We start from the raw sequence: 21,265 nt of genomic DNA, 5'->3' as shown, positions 1-21,265 counted from the left end.
ATGATGACCAAATATCTCAAGCATAGAGTCAGTACTGGAACACATATGTCAACTGATGATGGAAATCACACAAACAATAGGTGTTCACTTACAAAGTAGAAGCAGGTGTCTCACTTATATTCCTTTCCCTTTACCATCACAACTTCAGAACAGATTTGTTGCTGTTTACCTTGATGCCTGATTTAAAATAAAAATAGTATTCCTCAATCATTCAAAACCTTGAGACATACAGATTCAAAAAGGAAGCTGAAATTCTCCATTTAGTGGATCCAGATGCCAAATAGAGTCAGAGCTGAACAGATTGGTTTGAAATACCACATAACTCAGGAAAGCTTCTTCCACTTAACAGCAAGAAAGGAGTAGATGGTAGAAATGTAGTGCCCTGCTTGGATGTCGATTGATGTCATGCCACTTCAGGATATTATATGTGCTGCATTCTGTCTGACTGTAAACGGAGTGCAGGATTGCTCTCCTTGCATGCTTTCTACTATACCGTCTAGGTAAAGCTTGTTTCTACTCTATGAATATTGATAGGAAAAAAAAGTTACTGCTGTAAGGAAGATCTCTCCTTTTGTTGAATCTTAGAATCATTTAAGTTGGTAAAGACCTTTGAAGCCTACCCATCAGTGTGATCTTTTGAGTCCCATCACGATGTCCCTTAGTGCCAGGTCCACATAAATCTCACATACCTCTAGGGATTGGGACTCCAGCACTTTTCTGAGCAGCTTGACTACTTTTTCATGAAAACATTCCCCTTTGTGTCTAATGTAAACCTATTCTGGTACAACCTGAGGCTGTTTCCTTGTGTTCTGTAACCCATTACCTGAGAAAAGATTGGCGCACTCCTTGCTGCACTCTCACTTGAGGTAGCTGTAGAGAGCAGTGAGGTTTTCCCCCAGCATCCTCTTTCTTCCAAACAGAAGGTCAGTGACTGGGAAGAAGCTGCAACAGAAGTGGATACTGTTTCTTCCTCTGTCCCTGCAGAAACTTTTAGGGCAAATGTTCATGTAATTATTGTCTCTTTGCCTTGCCAGTGCCCTTACTTCTAGATACTGTCTGCGTTACCTGCTAGATAATAGTTCCTATGGAAGACAAACTTCTTATTCTGCTTACTTGTAAATTGCTCCTTCCATTCATGTGCAAGAAGAATTGGGCTCAGAGCCCCTGTTATAGCTGACAGTCCATTATGTGCCTGGAGGACACCATAGTTACTCTGCAAAACATATGTATCCATGAAGCAATGAGGGAGAGTAGGAATAGGCAGGATGAGCACTGCATAGCTTTGCATGCTTACAGCGCACACCACTGTATGAACAATCATTTCTATAGAGGCAGTAACGCATTTCCTAGGGGAAACCAGCAAGGTTTGAAAGACTTCCCTCTCATCCTAGTATTGATGCGCTTGTATTGATTCCTTCATCAGTGCTGCTGCTCTGAGCTACTTCACACACAGCACAAAGCTGAATCATTCTCTTCGGCTATATTTCTTAGACAAAGGAACCTGTTTCAGATTGGCTGATTTAGACACTAATGCAAGCTGAACGAAAGAGAGATGATGATCTCCTTTTTTAAAGTTATTTTTTATTTTTTTATTATTTCCATAAGGCTAATCTATCATCCTTAAACTCTCTGTACTTTGGTCCTGATTTGATAGCGGCATTATTGTGGTGAAAATTCCTGAAAGAGGGTAAACCTCTTCCACAGGAGGGGTGTGATTGAAAATAGCTCTTCAGAAACCATTATTAGTAGCAAAATTTGTAACCATTAGCCTGTGAACTGTGAAAGCAGCTCTTCTCTCTGACTCAGGCAAAGTAAACCAGCATTATCTTAGTCTTTTAAATTAAGTCAATTCTGTGAGCTTATTTAGTATCAACAATGGAGGAGACAAAACTGTTTCCCTATTTATGGGTTATAGAGGATTAATTTCCCATTAATTTTGTTAACAGTAAATGTATATCTCTCCTTTCAGTTCAAAAACATTTGACTGTTCCTTTTTCAAGTCCCATTTTATTAAGATTGGAAAACATAGAAAGTAAGCATTAGTAAGTTTTCAGTAATATCCATGCCCCTTCCTAGCACTGCTTCTTTGCTATATGTAGCTGTCCATCTCTTCCTGCTTATGGGAGTTTCAAGCCCCATTGTCAGCTCATGTCCCCTCCTTACGTGCCTTTTGGCTTAGACCTGGCAATTAAGCAGCACCCTGCTTAGGCTACAGAAACCAGTTTATGTAATCTTCAGCCTGCATCAGCAAGTGCTGGACCAGGAAAAGGAGGGCCAAGCAAACCTTTCATTTACTGTAATAACAAACTGTGTGAAAGTCCTCCAGAGGAGCCAACACTGCAAGTGATTCATGGAGCAGCACTAATTGTACTGGCTACTCACTGATAAGTTGCACCCTTGCTGAGAGATTAGCCCATAAATCACTGCGGGAAGGTCATTTGTTTGATGTAATCAATTAGGCCTCTCTGTTTTGGCAGCATCCCACTTCCTTTTCTTTTATTCTTTTTTTTAAATGAGTTTCGCCAAAGGGAAGAACCACAGTTGCACATCTTGTCTCATTCCCTCTTCCACCCATTGCTTTGTCTCTAGCTCAGATCCCATTTTTTCCAGTTTCACATTTTCTCAAGTGCTAGCTTCCAGCAAGCAGCTAGCTGTGCCCTTCAATAGCATATTTCACCCATGGTTTTCAAAGTCTTTTACAAATATCCAGGAAATAATGCTCTAACACATTCTGCTTGCCTTATTTCTTCAGATGGAGAAGCTAGGACACACACAGCTCAGGAAACAATACATAAACTTGGGACCCTGCACAGTATTTTACACCACAGTGCATGATGTGCTGGTATGCTGTACAGACTGGATTACTGTACAGCTACTTTGAATACTGATTACCACAGGGCTATAGCAGAATAAGTCTTATAGTTCATTATAATTTACTCTATAGTACTTTACCTACTCATTGCATTTGTTTAAGTAGAGCCTGTAGGTTGGAGAGGTAAAACAGTGTAGTGGGTGAGATTTCACAGCAGTACATGAGAGAAAGCAAAATGCCTGATTTTAGAGCCTCCTCTGAGGCAGGCCAGAGTGGTGTTCTGCCTGGGATCTTCATGCAGACTAGAAGCTGACGCTGAGCATAGAAATGGGCACTACAGCCTCTTCTGTTAGCAGCCTGGTGTTTGAGGCTTCCATCACCAGCCCTTACACTGCTCCTCCTTTGAATACTATGGGATTATGTACTGACCAGCGAGTGCGGTGCTCTGCTGGCTTTACTGCCACCTTCACCAAGCAGCTCACTCTTGCTGCTTTCTGGCAGTTCCTACTAGACATTGAATGGATGCCCTGTAGAATGGAGACAAGCCGCGGGTTATGTAACTTCCAATAAACTATTTTCAGATCATTGTATATCTTGCTAGTCTGCCATTTTATACTTCACAGTCCATTCCTTGCTAGACCACAAGCAAAGGCTCAGAATGCAGTCATATGTCACCATTCCAGGAGTTCAGTAGCGATTTGAGGGAGCTGGAATCTCTGAAGCAGTGGCTGCTGGAGTTCAGTAGCCCTTGATGAATAGTTTCTCCTGAGTAAAAGAAAGATTATCCACCTGAAGACACCCTGTGTGATAATTCTTCCAAGTGTGCTGCAGTTGTCTACAGTGACGTGGTTCAGAACTTATAAAACTTGGGTAATCATTTAGATGCATTTTCTATTTTCTTTTTTATCAGTCTTTTTCAGCTGGGAAAACAACAACAACAAAAAGCTACACTGAGAGTCTGATGAGAGTAAAGGGAAGTTGTGGAATCTCATTCTTCGGAGATATTCAGGACCTGTCTTGATTCCTACCTGTTCAACCTATTGTAGGGTACCAGCTTTAGCAGGGGGATTGGACTCGATTATCTCCTCAGGTCCCTTCCAACTCCTGCAATTCTGTGATTCTGTCTTGTTAATAGTTTTTAAATGAAAACTTCAAATGAAACCCCTAAAGCTATCTACTGTGATGTAGTACTAACTATCAGCTAAATCATCTCCACCATTTTCAAATAGCTCACCTTTTCTGATGGAAAAATATAAGCATTGACTCACGAAGAAAATACATACATGAGATTTTTGCATCCAAAAATCCTGTCTACTAAATGAGTACCTAGAGATACTTTAGTACTTTTGCATATAAAAGTGTGTGTGCATAGCTAAATGTTCTTGAAGTCTTAATTTGTCTATTTAGTACTATGCTTGTCATTTCTTACATAGTCCCTTTATGTTATTCTGGTTTTTGCGCATGAAGACAGCACATCTGTCTGTTTTTTGCACACATCTGTACCTCTTCTTGTATATATATACACTCATAAATAATGAAAGTAACTTCTGCTACGAAAAAAATACCGAGGAAATTCAAGCCATTAATTCCATTAATTAAAGCTAATAATTCTCCTCACTGAACAGCATGACAGAACCAAAGAGACTTAGTACTCATACAAACAAGAGGCATTTACTTCCTGAGGAGAGAGCAATGGGAAGTTTTAAATACAGGCTAAGTAATGGCTAGAAGGCACATGACAAAAAAACCTCAGTGACCTCAGATTTGTATCCTCATTCCTGAAGCATGGTCCTGCCACTTTCCCTGCAGTGCTGGGTACTGAAGTGAGATGAGGTTAGAAACACAATGAGAATGAGCTCTTTTGTATTGACTGGCTGCTGTGAATGGGATTCTGTACATTGTCATGAAATGTTATAAAAGAAAAAAAACAGTAAGAAAAAAACTTCTGCATAGCTTAATAATGGGCTTACTGAAAAGATACTGCAAAGCCAGTATGTCTGGATCACATCAGATCCTGGTCCAAATGAATGCTGGCTGTACTGTGGGTTACAACATTGCTTTCCTTAGATTTTTGCCTACAAATTTTGACTGGGCATTCTTGAAACTTCCCCAGTGTGAAGCTGTATTCTTGGAATCTTCTTGATCTGGAAGAACTTTTGAAACTCATTACTCCACTACACTGGCAAAGGGTACTAGTGGGCCTCAATGTGCCAAAAACTTTGGGAGCACATCAACTTCATTCCTAGGACTTTTAGCTTTGATTTGAAATGGCTCATTGTTTCCAGTAAATTGCATTAATAAAAAGTTATTGCAGCTGAGAGTGTACTGGATACTGAGAGCAAGCTACAGGTTTTTGTTTATTTTTCCCATTAAACTTGATGATAACATCCCAGAAAGAATGCAAGGAATTGATATTCCTTTCCTATCATATTGACTACCTGCTGTCTTGTGTGAAGGGAGTTTGTGGTCTTTGGTGTTTGATCTGCTTCTTTTATAGGTAAATCTAGGAAAGGCATCCAGAGCAGATGAAAACTGTCGTTCTCAGATCCAGACACAACCCAATTCATTTCATAGCTTTTTTCTTCAGGGGAATTGAAGCGACATTGTTTTAAACATTTAAAAGTTCAGATGTTTAGTTATTGTACTAAGGGACATGGTTTAGTGGAGAAATATTGGTGGTAAGTGCATGGTTGGACTGGGTGATCTTGGAGGTCTTTTCTCACCTTGGTGATTCTATGATTCTATGGTTGCTTTTCAGATAGCAGAACGTAAAATGCAAATCTAAACTTTCCCCAAATCAAGGAATTCAAAATCTAGGAGTGTTTGCTTTTACCACAGAAATACACTTTGCCTTGTAACATGTTCTTGTAATATTTATCCTCTTTTCCATGTGTATAATATAATATATTGGCTTAGCAAATAGTTCTACAAATTGAAGGCTCTGTTCTCTGTTTTGTTTTTTAACAATTTGAAAAAGATGTCATTACCTTCCCAGACCTGCACTGGAAATTCTGGTCACTATTGACATGCCTTTAACAACTTTGAATGGGCAAAACTACCTTGTAAATTGCCTTCTGATCTTATTGAAATAGCCTGATAGAAACTGCACCCTAATTGCTAAATTAGGATTCTGCTCTTTATTGAGCTAATTTCCTTGCTAAATGGGCACGTGGTGTGGCAGTTAAGGTCTCTTTATCAAGTTGTTACAATGAGGGATTATATGGTTTCATCGTAATTGAATTTTAACGAGAACGACTCTTAAGCAAATACACCTCGGTAAATGATACAGCACTGATGCTCTTGCTGAGAAACAGAAGATGACAGTTTGGTGGAGCCAGCTGGACCTAGGAGAGTCTTTAAGGCTTTAATTAAAAGCAGTGAGGAGTCTTTTTTTTATTATTATTTTTTCCCCCATTATTCTTAGCTCTGTCTCCATTCCTGGCTCAGACACAAAGTCCAATGGAACTGCTTTTGATTCCAGTTATCTCAGAATTGTTGAATGGGACTCTCTGTTTTGAAAGCTCAGCCTAGTTGTCGTTCAGTCTTTCTTATATATACTTAGTAATAAATGTAGCAATAAAAGCAATTCACATCCAGCAGTCTTAATGGCCTACAGCAGATGAAGAAACACATGGAATATGTTGCTTCAGCTCTTGCCCATGTGTAATGAGAGTTAGCTTTCTGCCAAATAGTGCAAGCTAAATTCTAGTGATGGCTTTCAGGTGTTAAACCTTTTCTGCAGGAGCATTTAAGTGCTCTTTTTGTGCATTGTAGTACAAGAGGTCTGGCTTCCCCCAGAGACACAACAGATTGCTGTGTCTATAAGGCTACAAAACATAAAAAATCTTCCTCAAAGGATGCTCTGATTAAGAACAAAATAGACACTTTCAGCCGTGGTGATTTCTGAAGAGGGGAAGGAAGATACCTATTACGTTACACAATGTCTGTGAAGAGATGTCCTAAAAGCAAACAAATCCCAAATGTGTACCCATCAACCCCAGCAAAGTGAATACTAAAAAGATGGACTCAGAGCAGCATCACTTAGCCACTTAGCTTGTAGAGAAGACTGGTGTGGAGTAAAAAAAGTGGCATATGAGTCGTCTCTTTCAAGAAGAAATGTCTGAAACTCTGGGAAATAGATAATTTGATAGTGCAAATGCTGTGACAGTTTGGGAAGTTAAAAAAAAGAAAAAAGAAAAAGAAAAAAGAAACAACAAGAAAAACACAACAAGATGCAAAATAACTAACACAGAAATGTCTGATAAAAGCTACCATAAGTAGCATATTAGACACTGCTCATCGCGTCCTTGAAAAGCAATCCAGGCCCAGCTTTTAGTGGACCACAGTGAATTCAGTATCAGAGTGCTGATACAGAGGAAAACCTGCTGATAACAGCTGTTTTCATCTGTACAGTTTCTAATACTAGCTGAAATGCTTGCTGAAGGATTACCCCTACCCTGACCTGTCCATTACCAGCTTTGGAGGCTCCTGAAAGAATAGCTGTGGAGCACAATAGTAAGAAGGCTTGTGGTCAATACAAAATATGGTTAGGATTTTTTCTAGTGATCTGACTATTTTGCTATGACTTAAAACATTAAGACATTGTGAACCATTTCAGAAAAATAATAATTACTTTAAAGATGATTCCAAACGAGATGGCAGCGCAACATATTGATGAGGACACCAAGAAGCTTGGATATTTGTTGTGCTACTGATTGGTTGTGCATCTTGAGGAAAGGCCTTCCATTTCTCACTGCTCCTCTCCTTTCTACTTTCTGTTCCAGAACATGCTGAAGTTGCTGAGGTGCCTGAGCAACCAAGGTATAGATGGCACCATGTATGTTCAGGGGTAGAAAAGGATGAGGGCCTTGGGTGCTATTTCACATGCCACTTGCTATAAAGGAAAAACAGACAATCTGTCATTTTATATTCAGTCAATCCTTCCTAGATTCTTAGGAGACTTAGGTAAAATCCCCACTTCTCCCTTTACTTCTTACAGCTCTTTGTTGTCCACCACCTTCCTTGGTCCTTCTCGTAACTGTCAGTCTTTATTTTCTAATATTTAATACAATTAGTATTGTATGTTCTGACTAAGCTCTTTCCAGATTTCTGGAACCATCAGTAATTTTTGTTCTACGGAACTGTCCTTGTGAAGAGTCTTATGAGGTGAATGTGATGAGTCTGATCTGCCTTGAAACTGGTTCAGGTTAGGTTCCACGTCTCTGATGACTGCTGCCTCCTAAAAAATGGATATTGAGCAAATATATAAGCAACAGGTAAAAAGAACAGAGCATACAGTTCTGAACGTTTATTTGCATGTCTTTTAAATCTAGACGTTTGCAAAGAAAAGCATCGTCTTCAACATCTGAGAATTTTTTGTTGAAGTGAACTGAAACAACATTTTCCAGTGTCTATAACATATTTTTAAAATCCTGCAATGTTTTTCTAGCAGGATTTGAGCCCGAGGCCTGGATTGTGAGTCACTGCTACCAAACATTCCCTTAGCACCATAGCCCTTCTATTTGCCCATTGTAGAATGTTAGTTTCTAGTGATGCCGTGGCTAGAGGAGGACGCCACACTGCCATTAATCTGATATATCACCAACAGCTTCATCAGAGAAGCCTAAGGCTGAATATACATGGAGACTGAAATAGACTCTTAATCCTCAGAGCACACTTTTCAAGAGGAGAATTTAAACATGTGGACAGTATACATAGGCTGTATGGGAAAAGTTTGTATTTCACTTTATTGGCATATCAAACTGACGCTCTAAAAGCAGAGTAATATTTAACACAGCAATGTCCTGCAGAGCTATTAAGCCTACAAACTCATTCCCCAGTGCATACATACTTCTCACCTGTTCTATGCAAGTTCCATTGCATCAAACATTATGTAGCAGTGGAATAACGCTGCCTTCTGTTTTGACAATTCGATTACACACACATTTACCCTGTGTTCCAGCTCAGCTGCTCAGTTAAATTGTCATGCTGTAGGAGGGAGGTGGGGGGAGCAGCTAAGCCTTCCAGCTCTGTGCAGCCTGGTTCTTTGCAGTGAACTGAGTCTGTGGGGCCCACTCATGCTCATCAGGTCTTGGGAGTGCTAATTAATAGCAGCACATTTGCTGGTTGGAAGAGCATTTACTCTATTTTGACCTTTCCCTGCCTAGCAAGGTAAGGCTAAACATATAGTTAATAAATAATTTAGTGCCAGTTTTTAGTTCATTGTTTGTGTCTGGGGACAGATATTGAGAGAATAAAGAAGCTAGGAATCCTTACTTGTTACTTCAGTCTCTTGTTATGTCAAATCCCACAAGTATTTGATGTTTGCCTCCTTGCAGCTGACATGGGTGTCAGGTCAATACTTCTTATCTACATAGGCTAGATTCATCTGAGGGAGTTCTGTATTTTTTTCTATGATGTTTTTAAAATTATTTTTTATCTTCTGTTTCTATATATACCTCTTAGGAAGTGAACTTTCACTTTGTTGTTTCACTAACTTCTTCAATCCAGATTCTTTGCCTGATGGGTGAGGTGCCTTGCTTGCTGGATATTCAGGGCCCAGTGTTTGTAGGAAAAGCACCTTCAGTCTTTGTTCCAACAAGATTTCCTTTGAAAACAAATAATACTGAAGCAAATGTCACTTTGCTGGGTTTTTTGTTTTGTTTGTTTGTTTTTCCTGTTTCCTTTTTAGTGCGTAGAAACCCTGCACAGTTTCAAAGTGACTCACAGAAACACTTATTTCTTGTCGGAGAACCCTTCTCCAGTGCTAGACTTGTACAGCTGTACAGGACCCAAGGGCCAGGACTCAAATGAACTTTACAAGTTTGTTTCATGTTCAGAGTAGTCAAACTTGGGGAAAACAAACACATTGCAGGGGAAAGCAATGCACAACACCAGTTACCAGGTTAACATTTGTGGGCTTACATGCCCACAGAAAGAGGGACTTGTGTTTTTGGCTAAAGGGATGGATTTCTTTTGTGAAACTGAAAAGTTTGGAAATGAGTGAGCATCAGTGAGCCAAACCAGAGTGCTGTTCACCCTCACACTGGGAACCATTACAAATGCAGATCACAAGTTCAGTGTCTCATACATCCAAACTTCGTATAGCTCTTGTCAAGATCCTTCATCAAATAAAACACTGCTTTCTCTAGTAGGATGTGATAAAAGCAATAAATAAATCTGAGAACACGCTCCTGATGCAAGGACTTGAAATGTAAAACATTGCCTGGAGGAGAAGAAATGTTCTTTGAGTTTAGAAATGCAAGGCATTAATTTTTTCAAGGTATTCTTGAAACAAACCCTATATCTTTCTGATAGATACTAGTCAGATTTCAAGAGCAACGTGATTTTGCTATTAACTGTAGGAAATATGGAAGTTATTGTCATAAGCAAGGGCCAAATTGCAAGTGATCAGTTTCTGTGGTTCATTGTGTTAAACTTGTTATTTAATGAAGTGTTGTCTTAACAAGGAAAGCACACACTATAAGATTTTCAAGATACCCTTTGGACAAGGTTACACCATTGCTTGTTTGAAAAACACCAATCGCATGTGAATGACTCTATTTCAGTTGAATTTAAAGAAAATGAACATAAAAGCCTGAAGTTTTCAACAAGGATGTTTGTTTCAAACTTTTCTAAAACGCTTGGATTCAGGGATGTAAGAAGGTTCAGCTTAAGGTTGGATCTGAAACCTTTTGGTTAGTTCTAAATATTTCATTTAGATAACTTCTGAGGGGCTCCAGTATGCTTAACATGAATGTCTGCATTTCAGCTAGCTAGTAAAGTAGTGCTGAAGCAAGTGTTTCAGGTGTCTAGGTATTTTGAGAATGGGACTGATAACTATGAATATAAATGGAGACTGTCCATTTAACTTAAATCCTTAAACTTTGGCACTCCGAAGATCCCTGTCTTTAAGAAGACAAATGGGAGACTGCTAGATGGCCAATATCCTTGGACATTTGGACTGCAGGTTGAAGTTGGGTTCCTCAGTAAGGTGGTTGGAAACCTTCTTGGTTTGGTAGAAGAAATGTGTCTCAAACAATTGAAAATTTGACTTTAGTTGATGAAGATAACTCAGACTGCCTTTTCAGCATTTTATGGAGTGCTGGATACTGTGTTTTGGAAGACATTTCTGTAATCAGGCTATAGATTTTACTTTGTATCTGTAATACTCATCTGGGAACTGAAAGCATACATGGTCACTGTGATCAGTGGAGGAACTATGGTCCCTACTTATTTTGTTTTCATGTTTTTCACTGGAATCTTCCAGTGTGTGCTCTATCATGATGGAAAAAGATCTTCCTGAAAAGAGGAAGAAATAGAACCGAGTGATCCCTGCATTGTGGTGACTTTGCAATACTTGGTTCAAGCATTTCAGGTGGGCAGCATTAGTCACAAGCCATTAGAATAGCTGGCTGCAAGTGTTCTGTGGCTGCAACTAAGCAGGAACAGAGCACTCAAGGAAGAAACATGCAGTGCGAAGCACAGCACTTCTGACTAAAGTAAAATAAATCCCCAGGTCTCCCAGTAAATATTGCTTGTTTATGTAGTTCACCATGGCTGGCTACCAGGAGAAATAAAACATGTGGAAGACGATGCCTTTAGCTGAGAGTATGCAGCTTGACTTGGATAATAAAGGGTGATGGTACAGGATCTGAAGCAATAAACACCATACTTTAAGGAATAATTTTTTGAAAAACAGAATGCAGAGTCATTGTAAGGTTTATCTGTTTCCATTGGCAATCTGTTGTGTTTGTGACAGTAACCTCTTCCTGGATTTGTTTACAATATCCTTGCAGGAGCTTTTAGAGGGGTTGATATGGCTTGTAATTCAAATGCTTCTGGAAAGTGCATGTTTGTTAGCACCTTTGCAACTGAAAGGTGAATAAGAAAAAATCATGAATTCAATATAAGGGAGAAGGGAGTCAATTCTCCAGTTTCTTTTAGCCCTCTGAGCATGGGGACATGTTTAAGAAAGATATTAGCTGAAGGTCAAGAACAGAGGGTTCTTCAGAGACTCTCAGTTTTCTATGAACTTTTCCTCAGTCTTCAATTCTTGCCCAGCTGAGGGGGGGGGAAAAAAAAAATTAGTAGATGCCTACTGTAATGTGTTAAGTAGTTATTACTTTTTCTGTGGGTCACTTTAGAGATTTTAATTTTTTTTTTTTTTTTTTTTTTTTTTTTTTTTTTTTTTTTTTTTGATGCAAGGATAACTCAGCCCAGCTCCTTGTGTGGGCAAAATACAAAGTTACCAAGTTAGGCCTACTTGTCAAATGGGAACTTTGTTATTTTACTTTCTTCTCAGGATTTACACAAGCTAGAATTTCCTGGGAGAAAGCATTAGAGGAAAGGTTGTCACCCAAAATCCGTGAAGAAAACACTTTCACTCCAATGTGGTATTAGAAAGCAACATTCCTTTATTCCCCACCATGAGCACTGGGTGACTTGACAAGCAAGCACACCTCAGAGTTCAGGTTCAACATTTAAACAGTTAAGACATGCAGTACATTGGCATACATATTCATTCCTTTTCAAGGACTCAGAAGTATGTGTTAATATCCCTTTAGGCATGCTCAGGGGTACCTACTGTGGTCGAGTACCCATTTCTTTCTTCCCCATTTCTCACCGTCAACTTAATCACAGAGGCTTTTGACTCACTTTCATCCACTCTAGAAAATTTCCATTGCTTATTAGGCCATAGTGAGCAACTTTTTAAAACACTATATGTGGAACCCAAGGAAAATGTCTTCGTATTTATTGAGGAAAAAGATAAAAGAATTCTATTATGACTCTAGTGCTTCTTGTGGGACAAAATCATTGATGCAAAGGATAAAAGTATTCTATTGTGTCCCCAGTACAAAATTATTGAGGAAAACATGACTGTTCGCACACTAAAGCTGAAATAGAAAGTTTTAGAACTATTGCTTATGGATTCCTTTTGCTAAACTAATATATTATTTCTTAAACTAATGTACTAATCCCTACTGCTAAATAAACCAACCTATATAAAGGTAAGGGAAAAGCTTTTCATCTCTGTTCCTTGATGTTTGGGAAGGAGGAGGTGCTTTTCTTTTCTCTTTTTCAGCAATGAGGATGGGGACAAACGAGGAGTAGAATTGTTTTTTTTGTTATTGAAGGGAAAACTATTCTTTTCCTCTTTTCAGATCTGATAGTTCTCAATCCACCCCAAGCCCAGAAATGATAATACAGACCTTTCACATGCAAATCTGTCAATTTATTTCTACAGTAGCAAACCGCTGAGGGCTGCAAGGGAAGCCACTGTAATGCTGACAGTTGAATCATTTCAGACCCACTCTGTTCCTCAAATTCAGGAGAGGAAGTTTAATCAAAGGCCATTCAAGTCTTTATCTTCTTGATGCTTCTTATCTTTATCAAGTCCCTCCCCCCCCCCCTTTTTTTTCCCCAGCAGAATCACATGCTTACCTACTCAGCTCCATCTGACCATATTACATCAATCTAGCTGGCAGAGCCAAGCATGTTTGTTCTGTGGTCTGAGAAATGCCTTTAACCCCCCTCCCCTCCACCCGCTCACTCTGTCTGGAGCAGTAATGTCTCAGGAGAAAAGCATAGTGGTAGGCAGGTATGCAGAAAAGCATAGTAGGTAGGCACATGTAGACACAGTGCATTTGTCTACATGGCTTTTTTGTGTCTCTAGTCACAGGGGAGATGCTGTTTGAGAAGACAGCCAAGCACTGTATCTCAAGCTTTCCAGAACTGATTGTTTCACTTTGAAATGCATTCTTTGCAAACCAAATACAACATTTTCCCCTACTCATATGCAAATAAAAATGGATGAATGTACTAAAATGTTCTACATGGGTAGACTACAATAAAATGTTTGAATCCTTTCCTGAAAAAAAAAGTGCATCTTGAAAATGTAAGCTAGGAAACTAAAAGACCTGATTTATAACACTTAGTTTTGCCAAACTGAGATGAAATTATAAGTTTTAATGACAGTAAAGAAAAACAGCAGTAGCAAGTCTTGCTTCAGCCTGGAAGCAGACTGGTACCCAAGCTAGGTACTCCTGACTGCTTGTGTAGTAGTTGTTTCTAGGTCAGAGATGGCTTGAGTCAAGTCAGTGCAGAGAATCTGCGCAACACACTTGTGTTGGATTCTAGTGCTGTGGATTGGGCCTGTGTCCCTCCTAGAAGGATACCCAAGGATGGTGCCCTTGGAAAGGGGCAGAAATGTGGGAAACAAAGGAGCTTCTGGGAACCTTCTGTTCGTTCCTACAATACCAGTCTTAAATCTGTCAGTTCCTAATATTCTACTTGTGTTCCAAGAGTCCTTGTGTATATAGGGAAGCATCTTAACCACTGAAAAAATAGGACACAAAGATACAAGATAGATACATACAAGAAAGATAGATTCACACAAGAAACAAGAAAGGACACTCTTCACTGTAATTCAGAAGTCAGATTAATGTGCTTAAATTATCTTAGGTAGTAATAAGGAAAATACTATGTTAACCCTCGTTTCCAAAAATGTGGATAAAATCCCCTCTATTCAGTAATCTTACAGCAGTATCTGTGGATGTTTGTTTTGCCTTTGTTTAGACATATCTTTGAGAATGTGCTTCAAAGCTGAAGTTACCAGCATCTTCCCTCCAGAAGGTTTGCTTAACGTGCCCCAAAAATTACACCAGAACAATCTTGTGGATTTTAGCTCTGGCTTTGTCATAATACATTTTAAAAGCAAATAAAAACCTTACAAAGTCTGAAGTCTTCTGAGACATCTTTCTCAACAGCTGCAACAAACATGTGAGCAAACCTCTGTTAGACTGTAGGATCCCTCTGGGTTCATGCAATGAAGAACTGTGGGAAGAAGAAAAAGCAGTTTTGGGCTTTTTTCTCTCCTAGTTGTCCTTTCCAGAGTTCAAGTAGCCATAGAAACCAGAAGCCATCTGGTTATGTCAGATTTTGACAAGTGGGAGTATGACTCATAGTTTATAGAGGCAGCTGATAAACATGGATGAATTTTAATAGTGGGAAAAATATCATTTTTATTGATACAAGAATAGTCTTGTTGTTAATGCTTGTGCTATTTCCTCCTACCTGTAAAGGTTTCTGTGAGAAAATCATTGAAAGAACTGTTTTAGGAGGTGATTTCCTCATGGCTAGCCCTATTAGTTTCCAATTATACACCTCATAATTGTGTTTTCTTTTATTACAAATATTTATAGGCAAATTTCTTTGTAGTAGAATTTTTGAGTTGAACAGCTTTTCTTTTAATGCAATATGTAATATACAGATACAGGAGATATCTACTATGGTAAGCAGATTATAACTATTCTTCATCAAATAAATCCTGTGTCTGAACAGTCTTGAAGTCACAGACTTCTGATCTGAATGCTGGAACTATCCACATTTTGGCCTGGGATGTACAGAATGTTGCTAAGTTCCTTGTTAATCCGTAATGTAAGCAGTAGTTGCTTGCTCATGTTATATTCAGTGGCAGGAAACTTACCTAAGCCCTTGACAGCATCTTATACTTCTGTAGGATTTCTTCTGCTGTAGTTCATGTTGATTATGTGATTTCTATGAGCTCGTCTCTTAATTAAAAAAATGGGTTGTTTAAAAAGAAATCGATTCAGTGCCAGTTAATTACTAGGAAATGGAGAAGCATGTGCTTCCTGCCACAACTAATTAGTCCACTGGCTGTTTCCTAGCTCACATCAGCTTGTATTCTAATTATATGGAGATGGTTTCTGCCATGAAGCATTAGCATCCAACTCTGAGGTGTATGTATGCTTACAGAGATCTCAGCTGCTGTGTGAGCTGTCAAAAAAGAGATGATGAATACCCATTAAGTTACCTTGTCACAGCCTCCTGGTTGCCTTTGCTTTTCTAGCCTTTGAGTTCTCTGTCTGGTCTGCACTGAAATGATGAAGGAAGGGAAAGATAGCCTTTCACTGTCTCTGAGGGGAGAAATTTGTGGCCTAGCAAGCATGCAATTCATGGGCAGCTAAGCCATACTGAAAACATTGTAATAATCCTAGAGGAAGGAAAATATATAATACAGAACTTGGGAGGCAAAGCATTCCAAGCACATGAGGTAAGATGTGGCAGTAGGTATTTCATCCAGACATTTTGGTGTCATACTTGATGATAGATTTTTATTCTTTTTGAACTAAATACAAGAGACCAAGAAAAAAGATATTTTGGTTCGTACCTGAGAACAATAACAAATATAGCTATGGAGGATATTCCTGAGAGTCTGCTGTACTTCGCTGTCTGTTTCTCTTTAACTCCCTTCTTGGTCTGCAATCAGTTTCTACTGATTAACTCAACATCTAGGCAGCCAAACTCTATTAAATAATCACATACCTTAAGCACCTTAGTTACATGTGCTGATTTTTTGAAGGTTGTTAAAAAATTTGTATCAATGCCTCCTTTTTGGGGGAGATCACAAAACAAGACCCTTCAAGAAGTAAGGCTTTTTCCTTCCCGTGTTTCCTCAAAGAGACTGGAGGCAGGAGAAAGCACGTCCTAACCCTTTGGGTGAGTTTATGCTTGGGATGAGCAAGCAGGAAGCCTGGTGGAACAGGCAGCAAGCATCAGTGTTGGCAGTAAGGTTTTGGAGCCCAAAGTAGGTATGAAGAACTTCCTTATTCTTTTGTGCTGTAGCTTTACCTTAACTCTTTAGTTTCAGAGGAGAAAGGAAGCTCAGACAGATTTAAACAGGGTATAACTTTGTATTGGTTGGCTACATGTCGTTCTGCCCCTCTGGCATAGTGGTAGTAGGCTGCTGTGAAAGATGGCAATGGACAGAAGAGTTGTGTGACGAGGTGTGACAGCAGGCTGTGACTACGTGGATCTGGTTAACTCAAGGATTCCAAGTCAGCTTGGGCCGATTCATCATTTTCACAAGCAAGGACAGATGTTGTTTTTGTGAGAGGCAGAGGGGAAACATCAAGGACAACTGCCCAAGGCAGCACTTTTTATTTCCAGAATATTTTAAGCAAGGGTCTGACTGAGGCACAAAAAAATACTTTTAGCTTCCATTAAAGTTATAGCTGTGCAATATACCTGAGATGATAATGAGAAGCTCAAGTGTTGATATTCATTTCACTCTGTAACTTCTTTTAGGAAGTAATTACCAGGTGTAAGCTGTGTTTGCTTGAATGGGATACAAAGTGAGCTGAGACCATTAACTCTTAATTCCCAGTGGAGATGGACTTCTTTTGAGAGCAGTCTGTAACTCCAGGTGCAACCTCCTCCCCTGACATACATCTTGCCAGGTCTGTAATTTTAATTCTCTAAATAGATTTTTCACCAGATCACTCCAGTTAACATATTTGCTCTTGTTAGGGATCTTGTAAAACATATGAGATTTTAATTATGTTCAGTATAATTTCTGGAAAGGTGCTTAATTAGAAGGTGAAGACTTTGGCCAGAGATGTAGGAAACAAAGCTTCTGAAAAACCACAGGCTTTTAGGTCAGTTTTTGTTTTGTTTTGTTTTTCTACCCATGACATACTACTCGCAGCACCATTCAGCAAAGCATTTAATCATGCACGGAAATCTCATCTAGCTCAGCAAAGCAATTTTCTGAATGTGGGAACTCTGCAGCTGTAAAATTAGGATAGCAGAAATTTTCTTTCTCTGTTCTGTGAACTTACAGGGTATATAGATGATCCTATGGGTGCATGTCACCAAGCTAACAAGAGTGGTTATTATTCATTAAGCTGCAAAACAGGGGGGAACAGCAAAGTTTAGGCTCTAGAAGGATACCATGTCTGTCATTTTTTACATTATTTCATATATTTCTTAGAGATGTGGAAGCTGGAGGTATGTGATTAAATGTTATTTCCTACATTTCTGAATGAAATAAATACTGCCCATGGCTATAGCAGAGGAAAATGCAAAAACAGGGCTGGTAAGTTGGCTAAAAGAGGAGAAAGCAAAAGCTGAAATCAAATATATTTTTATTTCTTTTTAAGATCTCCTTAAGTCAATGTCATGATTTCAAGAGAGATAGAGAGGAGCCATGAGTATTAATGTCTAGTGGACTGATAATAAAACAAAATGAAATTGAATTTTAAATCCACAAAGTTAAAACAAACTGAAAGTTTAAAAATAATTAAATCTCACATAATCCAATCTATTAATAAACAAGTTTTCTACCTCTCTTATTTTACCTGATCGATTAATTCTTAATGTTCAATCCTCATTGCAGGACTTGGTAACTATCTCTAAGCTGGAAAACACATTCTGTCCCGCCTGACAATCTGGAGAGTGTAGAGGGGAGAGGAAAGAATTAAAAACCATCATGTTGTCTCATATCAGCTGTTGGTTTTGGATCTAATGAGGATTTGGGCAAAAGCCTCTGGGAAGTGCAGACTTCTCCAGGTCTGGAGAATGCATGCAGTTCATCGAGGTTAAGAAAGCTTGTCTGCAGCTAACCAGCTGAGCCTATGCTTGCTTTTCAAATGTCACTTCCCTATTGGCCATAATGAAAGTTTGTCATGTCTGTAATTTTGACAGCTGATAAAGCATTTCAGAAAAGGAGATCGAAGAAGGTTAAAATGTTGTCCATCACCTAGAATGAGTGACCATGTGTAAAATTTTATTTTCAAATGGATGTTTGGGAAGATTTCTTGTATCAGTTTTGCTAGTTTTCTTTCTACCAGTTCAGAGTGGACCGTGCTATGGCTTAATGTTTGCCACGTACGTCTGGTATGTCAATTCCATAGATAGGCTGAAGTTGGTGCAGTAAACAAAAGCATCCCATATGGATCATCTTATTCTTTTGTCTGTCACAGATTCTTTTTCTTTGCCAAGTGCTCGGTGATGTTGCATGTAATCTCTTGAATGTCTCCAGTGAGGACCTATGAGTCATTTACTTTAATAAAACTTGCTGCTCTATTTGTTCCAAATGTCAATGAAGGATAGAGTCTACCCTCAGCAGATTTGACGATGATACAAAGCTGGAAAGAGTGGCTGACACACCAGAAGGCTGTGTTGCCCTTCAAAAAGACTTGGACAGACTGGAGAGTTGAGTAGGGAGGATTCTGATGAAGTTCAACAAGAGCAAAAGTCTTACACTTGGGGAAGAATAACCATGTGCATCAATACAAGTTAGGAGGTTACTTGCTGGAGAGGTGCTTTGCTGAGAAGGATCTGAGTGTCCTGGTGAACAACAGGTTGTCCATGAGCCAGCAGTGTGCCCTTGTGGCCGAGAAAGCCAATGGTATCCTAGGGTACATTAAAAAGAGAGTGGCCAGAAGGTTGAGGGAGGAGGTCCTCCCCCTCTACTCTGCCCTGGTGAGGCCACATTTAGAATACACATTTAGAAGACCAATTCTGGGCTCCTGAGTTCAAAAGGGAGAGGAATCTCCCCGAAGGAGTCCAGAGGAGGGCCACAAGGATCATAAAGAGCATGGAGCATCTCCCATATGAGGAAAGGCTGAGTAATCTGGGTTTGCTAAGCCTGGAGAAGAGGGGATTGAGGCTGTGGAGGGATATGATTAATATTTATAAGTATCTAAAGAGAGATGAGAAGCAAAGGGATGAGGCCAGTCTCTTCTCAGTGGTGTGTAGTAATTGGATGAGGAGCAATGGACTAAAACTTGAACACAGGAAGCTCCATACAAACATGTGGAAGAACTTCTTTATGGTAAAGGTGATGGAGCAATACCTGTATTGGTCACTACCATCTTTCAATTCTGCTATATCTTTTTGTCCTATCCTCTCAAACTATGAATTAATTTTCCTCCATTTATCATTTATTATACATATTTTTAAGATATTCAACTCTGATCCTATGCCTTTTTTTTTTTTTCTCCCACTGAACTTTCTCTTTTTCCTTGTTTATATTATGCTCTTGTTCTTACATCCCTTTATAGTTGTCTTTGGTTGTTATGCCTTTAAAGTCTCCGTCTTTTTCCTAAATTTAGAAAGAGAATATACAGGTCTTCAGTTCTGAAGGCTCAGTTGCACTGTGGCTGGGTAGATTGGCATTTTCACCTCCCTGCTTTTCTGGGTGTTCTTCTGCTTTGTGCATCTGAGAATAATCTAGGAATTACAGACGTTAGCCCAAATCTGCTGTCAGCTATGTCAAGAAAATGAAGATGAAGAGTGAATGAAAATAAAACTACTAGAAGCCTCTGGGGTTGTCTTTACTTTTATTTTGAAGATTGTTAAAAGAGAAGAAAAGAAGCAGAGATCTCAAGGGTAGATCAGAAAGGCTGCTTTAAATCAGAGAAGGTATACAGACTCGGAGTAATGTGATACTCTGTTATAGGTCCCAGTTTTACTGGTGATTTACTTTTACCAGTTTACAAACTGGTGGTTTCCTTGGGGAAAGTTGGTTGGATTTGACTAAGGCACCAATTGATTGATCAGTTTTATTTATAGTATTTCTTAAGTACTTAAGGGATTTATATCTTTAGGCCTTCAGTAATAATTCAGCTAGAGGCAGAAGCCCTGAAATCAGGCAAATTTATTTAATATAACCGAGCTAAAATCTACTGAATATATGTATGTATATGTATATATATTAATCACAGTGTAATACTGTGTGTTTAAACATGTGACTGTCGTTTAAGTTCTGACAGTGTTCTTGGGTCAAGTAGATAGTGAGTGAGTTTCTATTAGAAATGAAATAAAATAGCCTTCTTAGATGTGATTAGACAAGAAGAGCAGAGCCAAAACTCATTACTTTGTGAGTAGAAAGGAAACAAAAGGTTGCTTTTATGTCAGAAGAATTAATCTGGATCAAAACAGCATCTGGACTTTGTGGTAAAAAGCTGGTATGCATGTATACTGTGGGATCCTAAGCAGAATACCATGGCAGGGATAATGGTCTTCTGGCACAAGTTTGATTTCTGGTGTTGGAAGAGCAGAGTTGTAATGTAGACTCAACTTCAGCACGTCCACTTGTCTGACTTTAAGCAGGCAAGTAATCTTTGCAGATACATCAATTTAAGAGACAGATTTCTCCTAAATACTCTATGTTTTCTGTTCCTGCTTCCTTAGTTCTTCTAATGGGAGCTCTCCTCAACTTCTTCCATGCAAGGTCAGACAAGTTAAATTATGGATTTGCTCCAAAGGCAATTGATCAATATGAATTCAGTGTGACTATCTAAACTGTGTGCACAGTAATAAATTCAAAGTGCCTGGAAATGCTTACAGGCTCTAAGTTCAGTGGAAAGAAATTACTTTCCCCCATTTTAACATGTACTTTTAAATTCCATAACAGCAGGGTAATGATACCAATCACAGAATCACAGAGGCTAGAAGGGAATTCTGGAGATGATCAAGTCCAACTGCACTGCTGAAGCAGGTTCTTTACAGTAGGTTGCACAGGAAAGTATCAAGATGGATCTTGAATATCTCCATTGAAGGAGACTCCATGACTTTTCTGGGCAGCTTGTTCCTATGCTCTGTCACCTTCACAGTAAATAATTTCTTATTTGTTTTAATGTGAAC

At 39.0% G+C, this 21,265-nt stretch overlaps 1 long non-coding RNA gene and 1 pseudogene across 1 annotated transcript in view; both read left to right on the top strand.

The window, feature by feature from the left end:
• Window positions 1–17,049, top strand: part of LOC149918917 (uncharacterized) — a 52,691-nt gene extending 35,642 nt beyond the window's left edge. Inside the window, exon 3 of the long non-coding RNA XR_016464096.1 lies at window positions 16,922–17,049. This is a non-coding gene — a long non-coding RNA (uncharacterized LOC149918917). The remainder of the gene's footprint in view (window positions 1–16,921) is intronic.
• A 626-nt stretch (window positions 17,050–17,675) lies between these two features.
• Window positions 17,676–20,922, top strand: LOC149918916 (uncharacterized; annotated as a pseudogene).
• The last annotated feature ends 343 nt before the right edge of the window (window positions 20,923–21,265 follow it).

This window comes from Phasianus colchicus, chromosome 2 (genome assembly GCF_987193195.1).
Source record: "Phasianus colchicus chromosome 2, bPhaCol1.hap1.1, whole genome shotgun sequence".
Lineage (NCBI taxonomy): Eukaryota > Metazoa > Chordata > Aves > Galliformes > Phasianidae > Phasianus > Phasianus colchicus.
This window is presented reverse-complemented; position numbering and strand designations above follow the sequence as displayed.